The following is a 21,670-nucleotide window of genomic DNA, read 5'->3' on the forward strand; positions in this document are numbered from 1 at the left end:
AATGGAATTGCCAGATCATGTGGTAGTTCAAATTTTAGCCCCTGAAGTTTTTTTGTTTTGTTTTTTGTTTGTCTTTTTGCCTTTTCTTGAGCAGCTCCCGTGGCATATGGAGGTTCCCAGGCTACAGGTCTAATCGGAGCTGTAGCCACTGGCCTACGCCAGAGCCACAGCAACACAGTATCCAAGTCACGTCTGCAACCCACACCACAGCTCATGGCAACACCAGATCCTTAACCCACTGAGCAAGGCCAGGGATCAAACCCGCAACCTCATGGTTCCTAGTCAGATTCGTTAACCACCGTGCCACGACAGGAACTCCCTAGCCCCTGAAGTTTTTAAAGCCATGAATGTAATTTAGCATGAACAGTATCACAGGTAATCATTTTTTGTTTTGTTGCTAAAGCTGTTGGATATACATTAGAGTGATTTTTGTGTATGAGTATGTGACAGTAAAGTAATGTTTAACCCAATATATAAATCAAATCATCTCTACTGGTATTATTAATCTAGAAGTATTGCATAGACAATAGTTAGAGGCAGGACATTCATCTATATTTCCAAATGGGACTTGATCATTTTAAATTTGCTCACTGGCAAAATTTCTCACCAAGTTAGTATAGATTATACCCTTCTTCATAAAAGAGAGCAATAATGAAGTTTGTTTGTTTTTTTTCCTGCAGCATTTGCTTTCAGAAAAAAACCCTAAAATTTGCAGGTATTTCTGATGCTGCAAAATTATGAAATGTAAGAGTATATTTAGTAATCAGCATGACTTAGCTCGTGGTAATTGGCATATGCACAATTATAATTTGCATTCCAGTCATTTAAGCTGAGATATCCTTGATCAGGTTGAACATACTATGAGTAGAAGAACTCTTTTTCTAAGAAATATGATGGACAAAGTCTTTGGAGAATGGCCTCACTGAACTGGTAAGTTAATTTTCTCCAGATTTTGATGATTTCCCCAGTTCTTCCATAATTCCTCAATGCTCTGGCCATTTTCTGGTAAGTCATGGTTTTCCGGTTGCCTTTTCTTTTCCCCCCAAATTTGGGCAAGTTTTTCTTTGTTTTTTGATACAAACTGAAAGATGCCTTTGTTCTGGTCTATCCATTGAATACACAATGCCATCTCTGGATTGCATGGGGATTCATAAAGGTATTCAGTCAGAGATTCTTCCTGCCTTTTCCTCCCTTTTGCTGAAGAACAGTAGGTTTTACCAGCTGGTTTTCAGGGATGTTCTGCAGACACTGATTAATATTTCCTTCAAAATAGAGGTCTGTAGCACTGTTTATTACAGTTCTCCAATGATAGACCAGTTCCTCTGTGGGCAGCACACCATAGCTACTGGGATTTCCTCTGACATGAGAACAGTGGTTGATGAAAGCCAGGTAGTTTTTGCAATCTGAGGAGTACTGAAGATGTCCAGTTGAATGCTGCCTCAGTATTTCAAAAACATCTTCAAATGCTTGACCCAGCTTGTCTTGTTCAACACAAGCCATGCTTCATTCATAAACTGACAATTCTGAAAAAAGACTAATAAGTAAAAAACAAAATTAAGGAGTTCCCTGGTGGTCTAGTGGCTAGGATTTGGTGCTTTCTTAGCTACAGCCTGCTGGTCTGGCAACTAAAATCTGACATCAAGCTGCTTTCCATTGGAGGCCAGTCTAACATCTACCCGTACTCCAGGTAGAAATAACTTTCCCCTCCCATGCATCTTTTTTAATGAAAGTTTTATCCAGATAGATGCCCAGGAATGGGATTGCTCAATCATGCACTAAGTTCTATATTTAGATTTCTGAGGTACCTCTTTACTGCTTTCCATAGTGGTTGTACCAATTTACATTCCCACCAACAGTGTAGGAAGTTCTCTTTTCTCCACAACATTTATTTGTAGACTTATTAATGATGGCCATTCTTACCAGTATGAGGCATTCCCTCATTGTAGTTCTTACTTGCATTTCTCTAATAATTAGTGCTGTTAAGGATTTTTTTATGTGCCTGTTGGCCATCCTTATGTCTTCTTTGGAGAAATGTCTACTCAGATCTTCTGCCCACTTTTCAATTGGGTTGTTTCTTTTTCTTGCTGTTGAGTTGTATGGGTTGTTTGTATATTTTGTATATTAAGCCCTTCTTAGTTGCATTATTTGAAACTATTTTCTCCCACAAAATTTTTTTATGATTTCCTTTGCTGTACAAAACTTTTAAGTTTGATTAAGTCTCATTGGTTTATTTTTGTTTTTATTTCTATTGCATTGGGAGATGGACCTAAGAAAACATTTGTATGGTTGATGTCACAAAGTGTTTTGCCCATGTTCTCTTCTAGGAGTTTTATGGTGTCTCATCTTATGTTTAAGTCTTTAAGCCATTTTGAGTTTATTTTTGTGCATGGTGTGAGGGTATTCATTGATTTACATGCAACTGTCCAGTTTTCCCAGCACCACTTGCTGAAGAGACTTGTCTTTCTCCCATTTTATATTTTTGCCTCCTTTGCTGAAGATTAATTGACCATTATTAATAAACCATGGGTTTATTTCTGGGTTTTCTATTCTGTTACATAGGTCTGTATGTCTGTTTTTGCAATCCTGGGTCTTTTATGATTCCATATAAATTTCTGAATTGTCTATTTCCTCCATCCTATTATTCTCACTTCTTTTTTATTTAAAGGAGATCTTTCAGTATTTCTTTTAGAATGGGTTTAGCATTGCTGTATTCTTTTGGTTTTTGTTTGTTGGAGAAATTATTTCTATCTTTTAAAATTATTTATTATAGTTGGTTTACAGTGTTCTCTCAATTTTCTACTGTACAGCAAAGTGACCCAATCACATATACATATATACATTCTTTTTCTCATATTATCCTCCATCATGTTCCATCATAAGTGACTAGATATAGTTCCCAGTTCTCCTGTTTTTAATGATATTCTTGCTGGGTAGAGTATTCTAGGCTACAATTTTTTCCCTTTTAGAACTCTGAATATACCTTGCCACTCTCCTCTGGCCTGTAGTGTTTCTGTAGAGAAATCAGCTGATGGTTATGAGGGAACCCCCCTAAGGCTAATTATTTTTCTCTTGCTGCCCTTAAAATCCTCTTCTTATCTTTAACTTTTGCCATTTCTATTAAAATATGTCTTGGTGTGGGCCTATTTGGTTTCAACTTGTTTGGGGCCTTCTGTGCTTCCTGTTAATATTTTAATTTGAATTATTTTGCTGAATTTTTAGAGTTTTCATTTGTTTTGATAAAGATGAACCTTGCTATGGAATTAAACTGAATTGGAGCTCAAGGACCAGTTTTTTTTCCTGCATCATGGGTCAAAGAATGATGCCATCACATCCTGGTGTCCCAATAATAGGCTGAGTTTTTACCCAAACATTTGGGTTATTTTATATCGTCTTTTTTTCCTTCTTTCTTTAAACTTCTAAAATTTAAAATTTTTTTATCATAGTTTCATGATAAAAAACACAAGTTTTATGTTTGTGTATGCATATATATGTGTATCTATACATACATACACACACACACATTCTTTTTCTCATGTTATTCTCCATCATCTTCTAGCCCAAGAGATTGGCTATAACTCTCTGTGCTGTTCAGTAGGACCTCTTTATAACATCTTAACTGCTGTTAAAGACAATTTGTTCTCTGGTCCTAAGGTGGTGGTGTTGTTATGTTCACTTAACAATTAGAAAAAGAGATGATGGCTAAGTTGCTGCCTGGTGGGAGAACTTTGTTACAGTCGGATACCTGTTTCTAAGTTTCTTATTATTTTATGGCAGTGAGAGGTGTCATAAACAGCTGGTATCCTGGTGTAATCTGACTAAGGTTTTTCAAAATTATTATTTGTTTAGAATTCAGTTGCCAGATTAAATTGGGGAAAATTCTGAGTGAAACTTTTGGGAAAGGAAAGCTGTATATGTATATGACAAAAGTAAGAGAACTCACAATGTCTTGGCAATGTGTGATATTAACGATTGCTTAAACTTCAAGCACTAAGGACTTGGGACAGAGACAGGTTCCTCTAAAAGCTCAGTATATGTTTTTCCTATTTGTTGTAGCCTTCATACATGTTAGACTCATGGGTTAGGTTTTCAAATCAATTTAAAATATGCTATCACAAAACTGATCCATTTGTTTAATTTTTTTAAATTCCTTTTTTTTCTTCCTACTACTAGTACATTCTGCAGGTAATGGTATAGTTAAGCTGTTGCACAATAAAACTTACTGATTTATTTTCCTCTTAATCAGTGAAAGACTTCCCTTTATCCCTGGCAGTGTAAAAACGTCAACCTAATGTGGGAATGAAGACCATCATTAATTTTTTAAAAACTGTAATTGAATCAGTGTTTCTGCAAAGAAAGTCCTCCATCCTTTCAGAAAAGGAATGTACAACTACAGAACAATAATTATACCCACTCACCCACCTGGAGGTAGAACAAAATGCATTTCTGGTTTAAGAAAGGAACAAAGGGATTAGTCTTACTGCCACGATTAATGAAAAATTGCCTACATTATAAGCTTGACATAATGTGAAATGATAGCCCTAATATTTTTTGGTAAAATTAGAGTAAGGTAATATTTCTTAGCCTGAATTATCTCCCTCCCTTTGCTCATATGAGATATAAAATATAAAAATAAGAAAGAAGAATATATAGAGGCTATTAAGTGCTTCTACAGGTTATCAAGATATAAAAAACAGCTTGTCCTTCTCTAGTCTTTTTTCCTAGGGCTTGCTCTTGAAAGCTGGATATATTCCATAAGACTTATTTCTTTTTTAATTAGTAAAATTCTTTCAGTTGAGAAGAAATAAAGCATGAAAGGTTGCTACCTAAACTTTGAAAAAGCTAATATAACTTCTTTTTACACTACATTAGTTTTTTGAGGGCGTTTTTTTTTTTTTTTTTTAGGGCCACACCTGCACCATATGGAAGTTCCTGGGCTAGGGATCAAATCAGAACTTCAGCCGTTGGCTGACACCACAGCAATGCCAGATCCAAATCATGTCTGCAACCTACAACACAGCTCAGCAACACCAGAACCTTAACCCACTGAGCAAGGCCAGGGATTGAGCCAAATCCTCATGAATACTAGTCGGGTTAGTAACCTGCTGAGCCACAACAGGAACTCCCCATTAGTATTTTTATTTTTAGTCCCAATATCTGGAATGAAGTATACTGCAATGGGTCTAAATATTTGGAACTATATATCCTGTACATGGGTTCCTTTCACTGTAAGTAAACAATGTCCTAAGACAAAAGAGAAAAACACGTTTAATTTTCTCAAAGAGAATGCTAGCAAATAGCAAAGCGTAGAAGACTTGTTAGATCAACTATTGTCTTAGATGGAACATATACAATTACTAGACAACAGTAATGCAAAAGACACAATAGACTAATATAAAACACAATATTTCACTTTCACGATCACCAATGTCATGATGACTAGCTTTAGTTTTTAGACTTAAAACACACATAGAAATATTGACTATTTAAACATGATATTAACTCAACTTTCATAGGTCACTTCAGAATATGAGAAACTTAAGCCCCATTAATATCAAAGTGCAACAGAGACTTTAAAATATGACTCAAAAACCTAAGAGAAATAATATTTGTAGATCAACATTTTCAGGATTGCACAAGCACCAATTTTGAAATATACTAGAACATTTTAATTACCTTTTGTTATTAATTGCAGTTTTAAAATGTGTTATCTACTAAAATATCAAATTTTTTGGTTACTCCATAGACATTTTTATGGGAACACAATAAGGCAGAACTATATAAATTATCTCTGCAAATATCAGAACTTCTATATGAATTAAAATATGCCATACTCCACATTTATCTTTCTGTAGGAACTGAATAGTCAACATGGAAGAGGAATATAATTGATTTTACTTAGAAAGTTCATACTGAAGAATCACTGTAGCTTATGGGTATCATCAGACCAGTAAGGTTTCAATTAGAAAACCAGAGATCGGAGTTCCTGTCGTGGCGCAGTGGTTAACAAATCTGACTAGGAACCATGAGGTTGCGGGTTCGATCCCCGGTCTTTCTCAGTGGGTTAAGGATCCAGCATTGCCGTGAGCTGTGGTGTGGGTCACAGACGTGGCTCGGATCCCGCGTTGCTGTGGCTCTGGCGTAGGCCAGTGACTACAGCTCCAATTCTACCCCTAGCCTGGGAACCTCCATATGCTGCGGGAGTGGCCCTAGAAAAGACAAAAAACAAAACAAAACAAAAACAAAAACAAACAGAGATCATTCAATTTTAAGGAAGAAGAAATTTAGTACAGATTGTTAGGTGCTTGCAAAATTCTTGGGAGAACTGGAGGAATCAAAGTCATGGAAAGCTACTGCTAGATCTCAGGTTCACTCCAACTTTTAGAAAATCAGGACATGTAAGAAAAAGTGACCACAGTTCCCTACCACAGGGTATGTGACTTGCAAGAATGCCCAGAGCCTGCCAAAGTCCATGCTGCCTCTTTTTGCTGCCAGAGGAGCAATATTATTGCTTGTGCCTCTCTTCTCCCTTCCAAACATCAATTGAGTAGCTCTTTGGTGTCTAACATGGGACTCTGCTGGCAGGGTAAGACAGAAAGAAATGCCCTGAAGGATTTGGGAATACTGGTAAGTTGATAAAGCCTGTGGGATAGTCTATTCCTTTGGTTACCCAGCATTCTTACACATCTTTCTATGCATATTTAACTCCCAAACTGCAAGATTAACATCAGTCTTCTCTCTAAATTGGTGAGTGTCTTTCTCATGGAAATGACCATGTGTTTACCCTCTCCTGAAATATAGGAAACTTGTTAATCACTGCATCTGCCTCTGTGTTGCTCATGCCTCTTTGAATTGTCACAAATTCCCTTTGATATTCAGTAATATGAAGACTAATTCTAAATTTAGCCACTGTCACCACACTTTATATAATATACTGGTAGAAGAAGTGGAAGGTGAAAAGAAAATAGTGTATGTATATAAACAAACATAAACGTACACAAATATATTACCTTAAAATAAAAGAAGAAATTTCTTGTAGTTGATATACCCTTCATTTATGTACCTGGTCATTAGACACCAGAATTGGTATTTATAACTTTGTTCAGTACTTATTCACTGTTTGCTTGATCTCAGCAGGGGTGTTTGTTTACTGGTTGTGTTCTTTACCAAGTAGACTGACCCAAACCTTCATTCTTGGTGTCCGATCTGTACTTGGTTGCTATTTGGTTTTCTCACTGAACATGAAATTATCGAGAAAATCCTCTAGGATCTAGACACACCTTTATTATATAAAACATCCTCCCTTGATAACTTGATAAATAACTTCAACTGGTACAGTAATATTCTTTGCCTCTTGGTTCAATGATACAATGGCCCCAAAGTAGTTAAGTGGGATCTCACCCATCTGTTCATATTGAGAGCCATTTTTGTGTCCCCTGGTGGTGGCACTTTTCTTTAGGAATCAAAAATAAAGCAAAAGAGCCTAAAGATGGAGGGCTGGAATGGAAAAGTTTTGCAATTGGATTGTTATGAGTGCTAAAGAAAAGAGTTGCTGCTACTTTTACCCTCTGGTATAAGGGCTTGTGTATTCTGTTATGGGGAAAAAAACAGCATCTGATAGTTGTGTTTCAGAGAAAATAGAGTAATTTTAGGTGTGGCCTCATTCTGAAAGTTATCTCTCAAGGAGAAAGTCTACTCTTCCATAAAGCCTATTATTTCTGAATGACAGATTCCATGCAAAGATTGGTGAATCCATTAGGTACCATGTGATTGCTTTCCTTCATTTCCTCTAACATTTCTGGAGCATAATGGGTAATACACTATGAAAATATGTATTCATAAATACATACAATGAAAGTATACTATGAAAAAGATGTATACATGAATAATAAATAAGTATTTGAACAGTAGTGATGACAAAAAGTATTTCATAGTTTGTGTCTTTTTGTAAGAAAGAAACCTTATTGCAATGGTGTTAGCCAGATCTCTAGAGAAGAAAAGACTTATGTCATTGAATAATACTTTGTTGATAAACAAATTAATTAACCATAGGGTAGTTTGGGAAAGAGACTGAGGCAGTTTGGGAAATATGGCTGGAACAGACCATATTATACATGAGTATTGAGAGACTCCCATTGGTGGGTATCTGCATGAGCTATATAACCTTACAACCTGTGCTCCTTTTTTTTTTTTATTTTTATTTTATTTTTTTTTTTATTTTCCCACTGTACAGAAAGGGGGTCAGGTTATCCTTACATGTATACATTACAATTACATCCTTTCCCCCACCCTTTGTTCCGTTGCAACATGAGTATCCAGACATAGTTCTCAATGCTATTCAGCAGGATCTCCTTGTAAATCTATTCTAAGTTGTGTCTGAGAAGCCCAAGCTCCCGATCCCTCCCACTCCCTCCCCCTCCCATCAGGCAACCACAAGTCTCTTCTCCAAGTCCATGATTTTCTTTTCTGAGGAGATGTTCATTTGTGCTGGATATTAGATTCCAGTTATAAGTGATATCATATGGTATTTGTCTTTGTCTTTCTGGCTCATTTCACTCAGGATGAGATTCTCTAGTTCCATCCATGTTGCTGCAAATGGCATTATGTCATTCTTTTTTATGGCTGAGTAGTATTCCATTGTGTATATACACCACATCTTCCGAATCCAATCATCTGTCGATGGACATTTGGGTTGTTTCCATGTCTTGGCTATTGTGAATAGTGCTGCAATGAACATGCGGGTGCATGTGTCTCTTTTAAGTAGAGCTTTGTCCGGATAGATGCCCAAGAGTGGGATTGTGGGGTCATATGGAAGTTCTATGTATAGATTTCTAAGGTATCTCCAAACTGTTCTCCATAGTGGCTGTACCAGTTTACCTTCCCACCAGCAGTGCAGGAGGGTTCCCTTTTCTCCACAGCCCCTCCAGCACTTGTTATTTGTCGATTTATTAATGATGGCCATTCTGACTGGTGTGAGGTGGTATCTCATGGTAGTTTTGATTTGCATTTCTCTTATAATCAGCGATGTTGAGCATTTTTTCATGTGTTTATTGGCCATCTTTATATCTTCTTTGGAGAAATGTCTATTCAGGTCTTTTGCCCATTTTTCCATTGATTGATTGGTTTTTTTGCTGTTGGGTTGTATAAGTTGTTTATATGTTCTAGAGATTAAGCCCTTGTCGGTTGCATCATTTGAAACTATTTTCTCCCATTCTTTAAGTTGTCTTTTTGTTTTCTTTTTGGTTTCCTTTGCTGTGCAAAAGCTTTTCAGTTTGATGAGGTCCCATGGGTTTATTTTTGCTCTAGTTTCTATTGCTTTGGGAGACTGTGCTCCTTTTAAATGGCTTGATCTGTATACTTCTTCCTCAGACCCTAAACAGCCATCCAATATTGGCCCATGAGCCTTTGATAGTTAATTATTACATATCCATGTATTTGGTAATCTCTCACAACAAATGACACAACTAGATGCACTCATCAGTTTCCTTCTCCAGATGCCCCTTAGAGCCACTCCTGTTTTCTTTTGGCTGGCGTCATCACATCCCATGGAACCATTTAGTGTGTCATGAGGAATCCTTTAAGAAGCCTGGGGTGTGGGTAGGTCGAGAGGTGGTGATTCAGAAAGAAGAGATGTGAGAGGAGGTGAGCCTATTTGTATAACTTACTTGTAGTTTCAGGACCTACTCAAGTCTGATCATATATATACCTATTCAACCATCAAGTTTGATGGATCAAATAATACCCAGAGCAGAAGAGACACATCAGGTCATGTGGTCATTTGTTTTTTCCATTGTCAGCAATTCTGTCTCAATCTAGGCACAGCAGCAAGCTAGAAACTGTTTTTGAAAAGGCATTTTGGAAGTTCCCGTCGTGGCGCAGTGGTTAACGAATCCGACTAGAAACCATGAGGTTGCGGGTTCGGTCCCTGCCCTTGCTCAGTGGGTTAAGGATCCGGCGTTGCCATGAGCTGTGGTGTAGGTTGCAGACGCGGCTCGGATCCCGCGTTGCTGTGGCCCTGGCGTAGGCCGGTGGCTACAGCTCCGATTTGACCCCTAGCCTGGGAACCTCCATATGCCGCGGGAGCGGCCCAAAAAATAGCAACAACAACAACAAAAGACAAAAAACACCAAAAAAAAAAAAAAAAAAAAAGAAAAAAAAAGAAAAGGCATTTTGCCATTTTCATAAGAGAATATGTATTTTCTGTAAAATCCTTTAGGATTGGCTGTTTTCCTCACCTGAGAGTTAACCGAATTTTCATTCATTACCCCTGTTATAGAGCTTGTAAGTGCACTTGGATTTCTACAACTTAAGACCCAAGTGGTAGAGCAGCTCACACTACAGCCTAAATTTGCTGCAAAACCTTCTCTTGCTCTAGGCGTCTCTAAAATTTAGCAGTATCAGGGGTTATTTAGCAAAAACATCAATTAGTAAATATTGTTTGTAGAAGCCAAATGAGCCCAACAAGTGCTGTGCCTCTTAGATGAAGGGAGCAAGATAAAGCAACAGGCCTTCCCTTTGGAGTGAATAACCACTCATGACTTGTTCCTCTGGAAACATCAAGATGGCAACTTCATAGGAATCATTTCCTACCCTCTGGTACTCTGCTCACTGGGTCTGATTAATATGATTTTATCATTTTAGTAGACCGGTAACAGGAATGTGGGCAAGTTCCCTGCAAGCTGGATTGTGAAACTGAGTTGAGGAACTGACTTGGTTTGACATGGCCCTGAGTCTTACTGCACATATGAAGATGTGCAGATATGCTGCTGCCTCAGCACGGTTGAAGCAAAACCTCATGGTTCCTAGTCGGATTCATTAACCACTGAGCCACATTGGGAACTCCCAATTATCCTGTTTAATTCTCACACCTGACTGGACATAGGACCCTCCCCAATATGTGTGTGCATCTTTTGACAGAGATGGATTCCAAAGCAAAGGATGCTGGAATGGTGTCAGGATTTATTATGGCCTGTCACCCACTCCCTTTCTGACCCCTAGAGTCTTACTGCACATATGTAATTGGGGAGAGCTCCTTGACCCCAGGAGTGACTAAAGTGGTCATCTTTCTTAGGTGATAAATGAAACAAGGCCTAAAAGGACACTTATCAAACAGGCCCATAAAATAGAGGAGTTCCCAAAGACAAAGATAAGCCCTAAAGCCACAGACTACATGGCTCAACAAAATGCCCCTGTCTATAAAAAACTAAGCACTTGCCTGCAATGGGGGAGCCCAAGTTTTGCCTGCTCAGGGCTCGAGACCACTCTGTTGGTCAACAAACTCCACCTGCAATCTCATTGCTCCAGCCTCTGCCTCCTCCTTCTTCCAACAATCTTCTCTCTCTACTCCAGCTGAGCTCAGCTCCTTCAACTAACTTTTACCTTGAGGTGTCAGAAACAAGGCCCAGTTTCCTTGGCCTAACAAGTTCCAGCTGTTCCCAGCCCAGGGGCACGTCTACCTCCTACCTCACATGGAATCAATACCACATTTAAATTTACAGTAAGACACTGACATTCTCCAATTCCTATCTTTTTTCCTACTTTAAAAAAATTATTTTTCAACAGCTTTATTGATTTATGTGTAATTGATACACAAAGAATTTCACAGATTACAATGGGTACAATTTAATGAGTTTGGACACATGCAAACATTCATGATAAGTGTATTACCCTGAGTCTTCAGATAGTGATACCTCCTGTATCTAACAGTAATGGTAATTCAACCTAAACTAGCTGCTAGAATATGCCATCTAAATGTCCAGTACACCTGGACATGCTGAATTAGTATGACTCTTGGGGGAAGGAACACCTGAAAAAAATCTCAGGTACTACACAGTTACAAATAGATTACTTGAGGCCTAATCATTTTCTTTGGATTTTGATAAAGCTGTATCTTACATTTTGATTTCAGTAATAATTCCTTAATGCACTGAGCTTCACTGTATGCCAGGCATTGTTATACACAGTCCATGGACACTAACTATCAACATTTCTGTGAGGCAGGAAGACTACCTACACTTCATAGCCAGCATAACCGAGTCACAGAGAAGTCAGATGCCTGCCAAAGTGCACACAACTGGCAGGAGGTGGAACCAGCATCAGAACCCAAGTAGCATGGCTCCTACTCAACCATTATATCAGTTTGCCTGGTAATAGATTAGCACCATTTCCACCCATGTCTACACTCTCCCTCATCACAAGGGCTGGAAACCAAGAAATTTATTTCACCCTGGATAGTGAAAGGCAGTTACATGAGATTTGGAAGGTGGAGGAGAGGCAGAAACCATGCTTTGCTACTCCAGCAATGGTGGGCAGATAGATGGGCTTCAGCAAATATAAATATTTCACTAGCCTCTAGCTTATATGTATATAAATATATACACATCATGGAGGAGTATTCAGCCTTTCCCCAAAAAAGCAGTCCTATCATTTGTGACAACATGCATGGACCTAGAGGATATCAGGCTAAGTGAAATCTCAGTCATACAAAGAGAAATACTGAATGATTCAACTTACATTGAGGTATCTAAAATAGTCAAACTCTTAGAGGCAGAGAAGGCAATATTGGTTTCCAGGGGCTAGGAAGTGGAGGAAATGAAGAGTTGTTACTTAATGGTTGTAAAGTTTTGATTATGCCAGATGAATAAATTCTGGAGATCTGCTGTACAACGTAGAACCTATATACCATGGTAGTAGTGTGCACTTTGAAATTTCTTAAGAGGGTAGATCTCATATTGTGTTATTACCACAAACAAAACAAGAAGAAAGAGACACAAGGAAACTCTGGGAAGTGTTAGATAGATCTATTACCTTGACTTTATTTTTCACTTTTCATAATGGCCGATTTTTTTTTTAATGTTTTTAGCATTTACCTCCTTTTTTATCTCAGTAGGATCACAATTTTTTTAATATTAGGAATCTTTGAATAATTAAAATATCTCTAAAGGTTTGCTCCCTACACGTAAAGTAACAAAAGCTAATGATCTAAAAATTTGTTTCTCCAGAAACATTGATTGCCATATAATCAAATATTTCACAACCTGAGTTTATAGTTTGTTTTAAATCCATTGAAAATTAAACATACTATAATAGAATGCAAAAAAAAAAAAAAAGTGGTTTCAATTCTTCATCCCTCCCTGTATCTATGCCCTTGCAATATGAACTTGTAGGTTCTCTCTCAGAGAGATGGAGACTTTCTCTACCCCCTGAATCTAGGCTGTGCTGGTGACTTTTTGTTCACAGGAAGTGATGGTATTCCAGGACCTGAGGCTTTGTGACTTTAACTCCCTCTTCTCCTTCTGCTTTATCACGAGAACATACCTATGCCCCAGCTAGACTTCTGGAGGATGAGACTTGTTAGAGACACCTGGAGGCAGAGTTGACTAGGTTCAGTTGTCTTCACTGGAGCCCCAGACACTTGAGAAAGCCCAGTCAGTAATAGCAAAGCCACCTGATGGTTGTTCAGAGGTGCTTTGGTGAGCCCCACCATGCCCAGTTCAGATCAGCAGAATTTCCGATAGCCTCTAGAGGGGAAACAAAATTATTATAGATCCCTAAGTTTGTAGAGTTGTTACAGCATTTTTGTAGCAATATGGAAGCCACAGGACACAAAGGTTATGAACCTGAGCACACACGCATACTTCAATTCAAAATGTATTTTTGTTTAGCAAAGTCAGAAAAGCAGCATTCCTATGTATTTGATTCTTTTTCTAAAGAATTGTCTATATATATAATGCAAAGACTTAAAAACATCATTCAGTGAAAATGTGGAATATGTGCTTTCATAACAAAAAGCATGCTTGTATTTACTATTCTTTCAAGAATCTGTAGGCAACATGTAACAAGCCAGAGGAGTTTATTCTTGACATTTTATATTCTTCATATACTTGCTGCCCACGTTGAAATAAATAAGGCGATTTGAAGAAATGAATGGTTTCTTTCTAGAATTGCTGGGCAGCAGGGAAGTCAGCCTCTAAAGAAGCTGCTTTGAAGCAGCTAAGGAGGAAAAAAACAAACTTAGGGACTGTAGGGGTGCGGAGGTAATCTTAAGATAAGTAAGAGAAAAATGTTATGAGTAGAAAGCAATACAGTTTCAAGCATTCAACATGAAAGTTTTCAAAACAAAATATGAGTTGTCATCAATAAAAATAAAATCATCAGCAGTATTGCTGGAGAAAGGCAACTGTGGTTATTTCTCAGTAGCTCCACTTTAACTCAGGATCAAGTGAAGTTGTCCAGCCAGAGGATATAAGACATGGAAAAAACTATGAGAAGAGGGGGTTCAAGTTAGATCAAGAAAATCCAGTCTTTCATCTATAATGTGCTAGTCACCCTACTAGGTGCTGAGGATACAGTCTTGGCCAAAGAAAATGCCTGTTAATCTGTGTGAAAAGCAGAATAAAAGCACATATTAGATGTGAGTCATAACATTTGCTTACAGGATCAGAGGATGAGTCAGGAAGGAGGAAGTAATTGACTGGATCTCAATTTATGTTTATGGCTTACCACATAGGGGGAAAAAATGTGGCAGAAGTAAAAAGGAATTTCATATATAAAGGCATAGAGATGTGGATAAGTGACTGAGAACAGGAAAACTCCATCTACCAGGAGCATAGGCGTTCTGGGGCAGAAGAAGACAGAGATAAAATATGATGCCAACAATGGTATGTTATCTGTGGCTACAGACAAATTATCTCATAACTCAGTTGGTTAAAAGGACAACATTTATCTTACAGTTTCTGTGGGTCAGGAACTGGGTTTGGTTTAGCTGTATCTTCTGACTCCCACTCTCTCAAGATTTCAATCAAGGTCAATACCAGATGTGGTTTTCATCTGGCAGCAGAGCAGGCAAGGAGCTGCTTCCTAACATTGTGGTTAGGAAGATCCAGTTTCTTATGGGCTGTTGGCCTGAAGTTCCCCCGACCACCCACCTCAATTCCTTGGTGTGCTCTCTAGGCAGCTTACAACTTGTCACCTTGCTTCATCAGAACAGGCAAGCAAGAGGAGCCAGAGAAAGAGTGCGAGCAAGATGGAAGTCACTGTCCTTCCTAACCTTAGAAGTCACCTCCATGACTTTTGTCCCATTCTGTCCATTAAAAGCAAGTCACTAAGTCCAGCACCCATTCAGGGAAGAGGGTAGGCAGATTACATAAGGGCATAGTTACCAAGAGGTAGAGATCATTGGGGGCTACTTTAGAAACAGCCTCCAAAAGATGGTAAAGCAATTTCATCCATCAGGAGTACTCGTATTCTGGAAGAAATGGATGATGAGGAAAGACAAAATTGATGATATATGCAAGAGGCAAATTGTGGGGGACATTTCAGCATCCCAGTGAAATTATAGGAGAGGTTGCATAGGAGGGATGTACTGACCCCTGTGCTTGAGACTAAGAAATACTAATATTTATCACCACAGAGATATAGGAACAAAAGGGTTTCAGTGCCTCAGCAAAGGCTCACAACTTACAGATGAGCACAGCACTAACCCACAGTGGTGGGGACTCTTGTTCCCTATTCCTACCCCACAGGGGTGCTGCTGCTAGAGAGATGCTCACAGACTCGGCTGCTTGCAAAACATGAACTGGGATATGAGTACGCAAATGATGGTGGGTAAGGTCAATTTATCTAAGAGGCCCCATGATCAGAAAGAGAAATCCAAAATAAAACAGCCAGCACAGGCAACTCAGAGAAAAACAAAACTGCTGAACGTGAGAGAGAATTTGCACACAAACAGTATCAAGAACATTTAAAAATTTTAAGTCAGAGCACAGAAAGACTGAAAAAAAAATATTTTGGAATCAAATCATTCTCTAGGCAAATGGAAGGGATAATAATAATTGAGAACTGAATCGGTGCTAGAATATCAAGTTAAAGAAATGTTTCTTTGAAAAAAAATCAGATAAAACAATGAGATGGAAATGGAAAGCTAAAGTGCAAATAAATATTAATTCCAGAAAGACAAAAAGGAATGGAGAAATAATAAACAAATAAATAAGAGAACTAAGTCCTCAGGTCTAAAGAAAGCTTTGTTCCTCAACAAATCTAAACAGCCAATATTTATGATTTTAAAGAAACTGCTGGATGTGTGTTAGCGTAAATATTTAATGCTGACAAAAATGAATTTCTTATCCTACTGTAAGTAATAAAGATTTACCCAAAGGGATACACATTTTCTTCAAATGTTCTCTACTCCAACCAAAGTGGTCCATTAACTGTTCACCGAACCCACCCCACCACCATTCACAGTCTCATTTCCTTCTGCTGGGAGCAGCCTTCCCCCAGCAATAGATGGGCTACATCCTTTATATTGGAGAGCAATGGGGGATGCTCTAAGAGTTACATCAAGACAGCAGCAGGACACTGGCCAAGCAAACCTCGTCCTGTGGTCACCCTACAAGATCTCCAGAAGGTTCACCAGTACACTGCCTTCAGCAATCTGTAGAAGTCTCAGTCTATCAGCTTCCCAGTTGACCCTATATGAAACAGCAGTTACCACTACCCTTTCAATCCCACTCTCCTAACCCTAGTTACTGTTCACCTTGCATATTATGCAGTTACTTGTTTGTTATCTCTCCCTACCTTTGAGAGCAGGGCCTTGTCTGCCTGGTTTACTGCCATATCCCCAGTGCCTAGAACAGAGAGGGACACATGGCAGGCATTCCACAAACGTGTGGTGAACGAATCAATTAACAAATGAGTAAATGAAACAAAGTAGAAAACTCCAATAGACACTTTCTTTGGGAAAAACTGGGAAGAGGATAAGTAGCTGGGTCTAGCAAACACAGCACAGAGGTGGTTAAGTGTAAGCTTCTGGCTTCTAACTGCCTGAGGTGCACGTCTGACTTTTCCTTGACTGCATGTCTTTTGGACACATATTGTTTTATTTTTATTTTTTCTTTTACAGAAAAACTTTTGTTGCATTTAATATTTAATTTGTCTCTTTAATCATAATAATCATTTTTTTTATTTCCTCAATACTTTTGTTTTTCTACTGTACATCATGGAGACCCAGTTTCACACAAAGAAAATAATGGACTTGGAGAATAGTCTTGTTTTATTTATTTCCACATCTTCTCAGTTTTGAAATAGGGGTGATAATTACAGCGTCTAACTTACAAGGAATATCATGAGGATTGAATATCTTAAGAGTAAAGCACATAGATCAGGGAGTGGCATAAAAGCAATTTTTTATCTTTTGAAGAATAATACTAATGCTATTTAAGCAATTCTAACGAGGAAAGCATAAGAATAGCATAACTAAGCTATGCCTAACTCTCACCTTTGACTAATCTCATTTATGACAGCAAATTTTTCTAGCAATCTGAAAATTAGCTATGTGTCAAAAGAACAATGGAGTATGACCTCTAAAAAAAGTAATCCTGTGACTGCAAAGACAGTTAATGGTAGATTATCAAAATGAACCATTAGATCAACATGGCAAATTTTTAAAAACTAATTTAATCCTTGCATCCTAAATGGAATTTCATAAAATTTGATAGTCTTTCTTAAATAATTTGCTAAAAAATATAGTAATAAATGAAAACTAAGTATGATAGTCTTCACCAAAGTCCAACTGGAAAAAATTCTAAGAAATGGATTTTCTTAGAATAAGAATGATATAAAATAAGAAAAAATTCTAAGAAATGGATTTTCTTAGAATAAGAATGATATAAAATAAGAATGATATAAAATGTGTACATGTATGTGTAACTGGGTCACCATGCTGTACAGTAGGAAAAAAAATGTATTGGGGAAATAACTATTAAAAAAAAAAGATGCCCATGATCACTGCTGGTGTTGGGTCTATTAATTATTCAACATGAAAGTTCCAAAGCATTTGCAGTAAGACAAGAAAATAGACTGTTGGTGAAAGACATAGTCAAAAGCCTGTCCACAGATTGGAAAAAAAAGTTCAACTTTTAAGGGCAGATTTTAATGTATTTCTACAAATAAAAAATGACAATCAACTCAACAGAAATATTGCTTGAGATATAAATAGGAAGTTCCTAGCAAAATAAATCTAACTGGACAAATATACAGAAATATGTCTAACCTGGTAATAAAGAACTACACATTAAATTAAAAATTAGGTAATACTTTGCATATATCAGTAAAGATCAGAAGGGGTGCTCATACCCACTTCCCTTAATAGTAGCTGACATTTATCAAGCACTGATGATGTGCTAAGTGCTATTTTCATGTTCCACACACATTAACTCACTTATTCTTCATAACAAGTATATGACTTGGGGATGATAAAAGTAGTACCTGTTTACACCTGGTTAATCTGAGGAACAGGGGAGTTTTAGTAATTTGCTCAAAGCCACAGAGTCAAAAAGCTGCAAAGCTAGAATGTGAACCCAAGCAGCCTGGCTCCAGAGACTGGGTCTTTAACCACTACACCAAACTTCCCCATTGCTGTCAGCAGTGTAGGTAAAGTGCCCTACTCATATATTACTCGCTGAAATGGGAATTAAACTCTAAAGAGAGTAATTATATAGTCTCTATGGAAATTAAAATATGTATTTTACGGCCCCACATTTTATTCCAAGGAATTCATTCTCCAGGGAAAAACAATACAAGAATGTAAGGGCATGTGTTTGAGACTGGATTAATTACAACATGCAGCACTAAGAAATAATGACTGAAAAACCTATTGCAGACTTGTAATAGACCTTGTGATTACTTCTTTAATATTCATTTCCATTTTTCTAGGAACAACTTTATTTTTATTTGGCAATTTTTCCTATCTCTACCCCCTTGATCCATGCCAATAGTCCATGCTCTTTGAAAGATGGTGACAGCTAATTCTCTACCCTGTTTTTAAGCATGAGATGTCTATATAATTGAAGCTTTCTCAGTGCTATGAAACAGAACTTTCTGCAGTGATGGAAATGTGCAATACGGGTGCCAATAAGTTACTGATTACTTGAAATGTGGCTAGTGTGACTTAAAAAAATATTTAATTGTATTAAATGTAAATAGTCACATGTGGCTAGTGTCTGTCACGTTAATGCAACCTCAGCTAATCAGTGTAATATCACCACCTGGCCACAATGATCACTTCAGGGACAGTCATGCTACTGATTCAAATCAATGAGACACATGGAGTTTTCCTGGCATCTTCTGGGAAAGAAGTTTTCTGCCTCTTTAAGATGCTTCTGACAAACTGTCCCAGATGTCAATGAGGCATCATGTAGTCTTGGGAGTAACTGAGAGCCACCCTGGAAACTTGAAAGGTGGCCATCCTTAGAATAAGTAGGCATGATGGAAGTTAAGTGTGGACAGAAACAAACCAGTTTCTTTATGGATGTGAAGCTACTGAATAAAACCAATGCCGTGGCTAATCCTACTTATGCTTTCCCATAACATCACTCTTATTGTTAAACACATCTGAGGTGGGTCTCTTCTTGGAATCTATCTCTAACGTGGAATAGATTGTATCGATTAAAATATGATTTATAACCATTTATTTCAGTTGAACTGAAATATAGTTCTAAGAAATATCCTGAAAACAAAACAAAACAAAAAAAAGCAAAAAAATATGATGCCATCTTAGTCACCTGGAATACCACCTGTCATGCTAACATGCTGGCATTCTCCCATATTACAATCAGGCTGCAAAGTCCTACCCTTCATTAGTCTGAGTTCACTGATTTCTCCTGGGATGCTGAATTTATTCAGCTGATGTTTGTGTATGATAGATGAAATAACTGAATCCAAGCATGGCTTCAGAGACAAAAAAAAAATATGATGCTGCATTTAAATGAATGATTCAAAAAACCCCTAGAAGTGGATGATTACAAACAAAGGAGAAAGCTAGAATGGAGCCTATGGTAATGGATTAGAGTTGGAGACATCAGTATGAACGCATATTTAGCCTAATGTAAATAGACAAGGCTACGGAGAGAACTATTTGTAGATGTATGTGTGACTCAGCTAAGAGGGCTTAGAAGCCATATTCTGCTCTTCTCCTTCCCCCAGGAACAATGAGCACACCTGGGCTCAGATCTTGGTTCCTAACATCATTCTTCAATAACCAGGGCTCCTTAGAGAAAAGGCTGATTGTAGGATTGGGGCAAGGTGAGCCTGAGGCATCTCTTAGTGCCAAAAAGTTAAATAAACTTCCCCACCCCACCAAAAGGTCAGGAGGTATGTTAAAGGAAACAACTTCAAGAGCTGCCAGTGGCCAAAGCTGAAACAATCTGAGCAACAAAATAAATGAGCTAGTACTGAATTTAACCCAAAGTATAAGATACTCATGAGTCCATCTTGATATAAACAAACAAATAAATAAGAAAGAAGAGCCAACTCTCTCATGAAGAAGAATTCCAAATCATTTTTACAGCTGACTACATCTTCAAGGAGCTGGGGCCTAACACCCTACTCCTTAAGTGTGGGCTCTGCAAAGTAACTTCCTTCCAAAGAGTACAGTATGAAAAGGGGGGAAAAGAACCACTCTATGATGGATAGTCCCATCAAGTGATTAAAGTCCATTCTAAAATGATAAACTAAGAGTAGATACTTTCAATAGGATGTGATGAGAATGGCACTTTGTTTCTGTAGGTCCTCCTTCAAACCTATAATTCCTATTTAATCATGAGGAAAACATGAGATAAATGTCATTGTGAGGGAAATTCTATAAAATACATTATCAGTGCTTTTCAAAACTGTCAAGATCAGTGCTTTTCAAAACTGTCAAGGTAATCAAAAACCATCAAAGTGTGAAAAACTGTCAGATCCAAGAGCCACCTAGAGAGATGTGACAGTTAAATGCATTATGATATCATGAATGGGATTCTAGAAGAGAAAGGACATTAGGTAAAAACTAAGGAAATATGAATAAGTTAATAATGCATCTATAGTGGTTCAGTAATTTTAACAAATGTACCAATACTAATATAAAATATTAATAGGGAAAACTGAGTTTAGAGTATATGGGAACTCTGTACTATCCTCTCAATTTTTCTATAAAACAAACTATTCTAAAATATTTAGAACCTGTAGGTGTATAGACATACACACAGAATCAAAAAATGGAGAATGGTGTGCAATGATGCACAGTAGCCTTATACATCACGTGGTGATTGAGAGAGTGACATATGAGGTGGGAGAGTTATAAGGAAAAAGACTACAGCTAACATGGAAAATATCCAACATATAAATTAATCAGAGCATGGAATATAAAATATATCAATGAAATTTTAAACATGTAATAATTAAATGTTTGTGAACAAAAATTAAAATATTTCAGGAATAAACGAGACTAGTGATGAAATCAGGATGAGTCGATGAGGTTTTCTTTTATTTCTGTTATTTTTATACAGTACCTGTGGTAAAATATCAGAAACAAATAATGTTGAAACTCAATGAAGGAAAAACATAATTCTGGACATTACCCATTATCCACAGAAATTATGATTCAATAGATCTGGGGTTACTTCTCTAAGAATATGCTTTTTTTTTTTTTTTTTTTTTTCCCTAGCAATGCCCCTCCCCACCTCCAGCCACTGGTGTTTCTCATACACTAACATGTTTATGAAACAAACTCTAATGCAGTGAATGTCAATAGTGCTTGGTAGGTAATCTCGGCCAGCAGAGGCTGTGGATTCATGGAGAAAAGTATAATTAGGTGTAAAGAACAGAAGAAGGACATACAGAAATTCACATTTCATTG

At 37.5% G+C, this 21,670-nt stretch overlaps 1 protein-coding gene and 1 pseudogene across 9 annotated transcripts in view; one reads left to right on the plus strand and one right to left on the minus strand.

The window, feature by feature from the left end:
- NPFFR2 (neuropeptide FF receptor 2) overlaps positions 1 to 21,670 on the plus strand; it is a 72,878-nt gene that overhangs the window by 19,940 nt on the left and 31,268 nt on the right. The gene's annotated exons all lie outside the window — the stretch shown is intronic.
- Positions 859 to 1,592, minus strand: LOC110262122 (transcription factor Spi-C pseudogene; annotated as a pseudogene).

The sequence above is a fragment of the Sus scrofa genome, chromosome 8 (genome assembly GCF_054392235.1).
Source record: "Sus scrofa isolate SSC_HxYL_T2T_F1_AM1 chromosome 8, Sscrofa_HxYL_maternal_Yorkshire_Landrace_v2.0, whole genome shotgun sequence".
NCBI lineage: Eukaryota > Metazoa > Chordata > Mammalia > Artiodactyla > Suidae > Sus > Sus scrofa.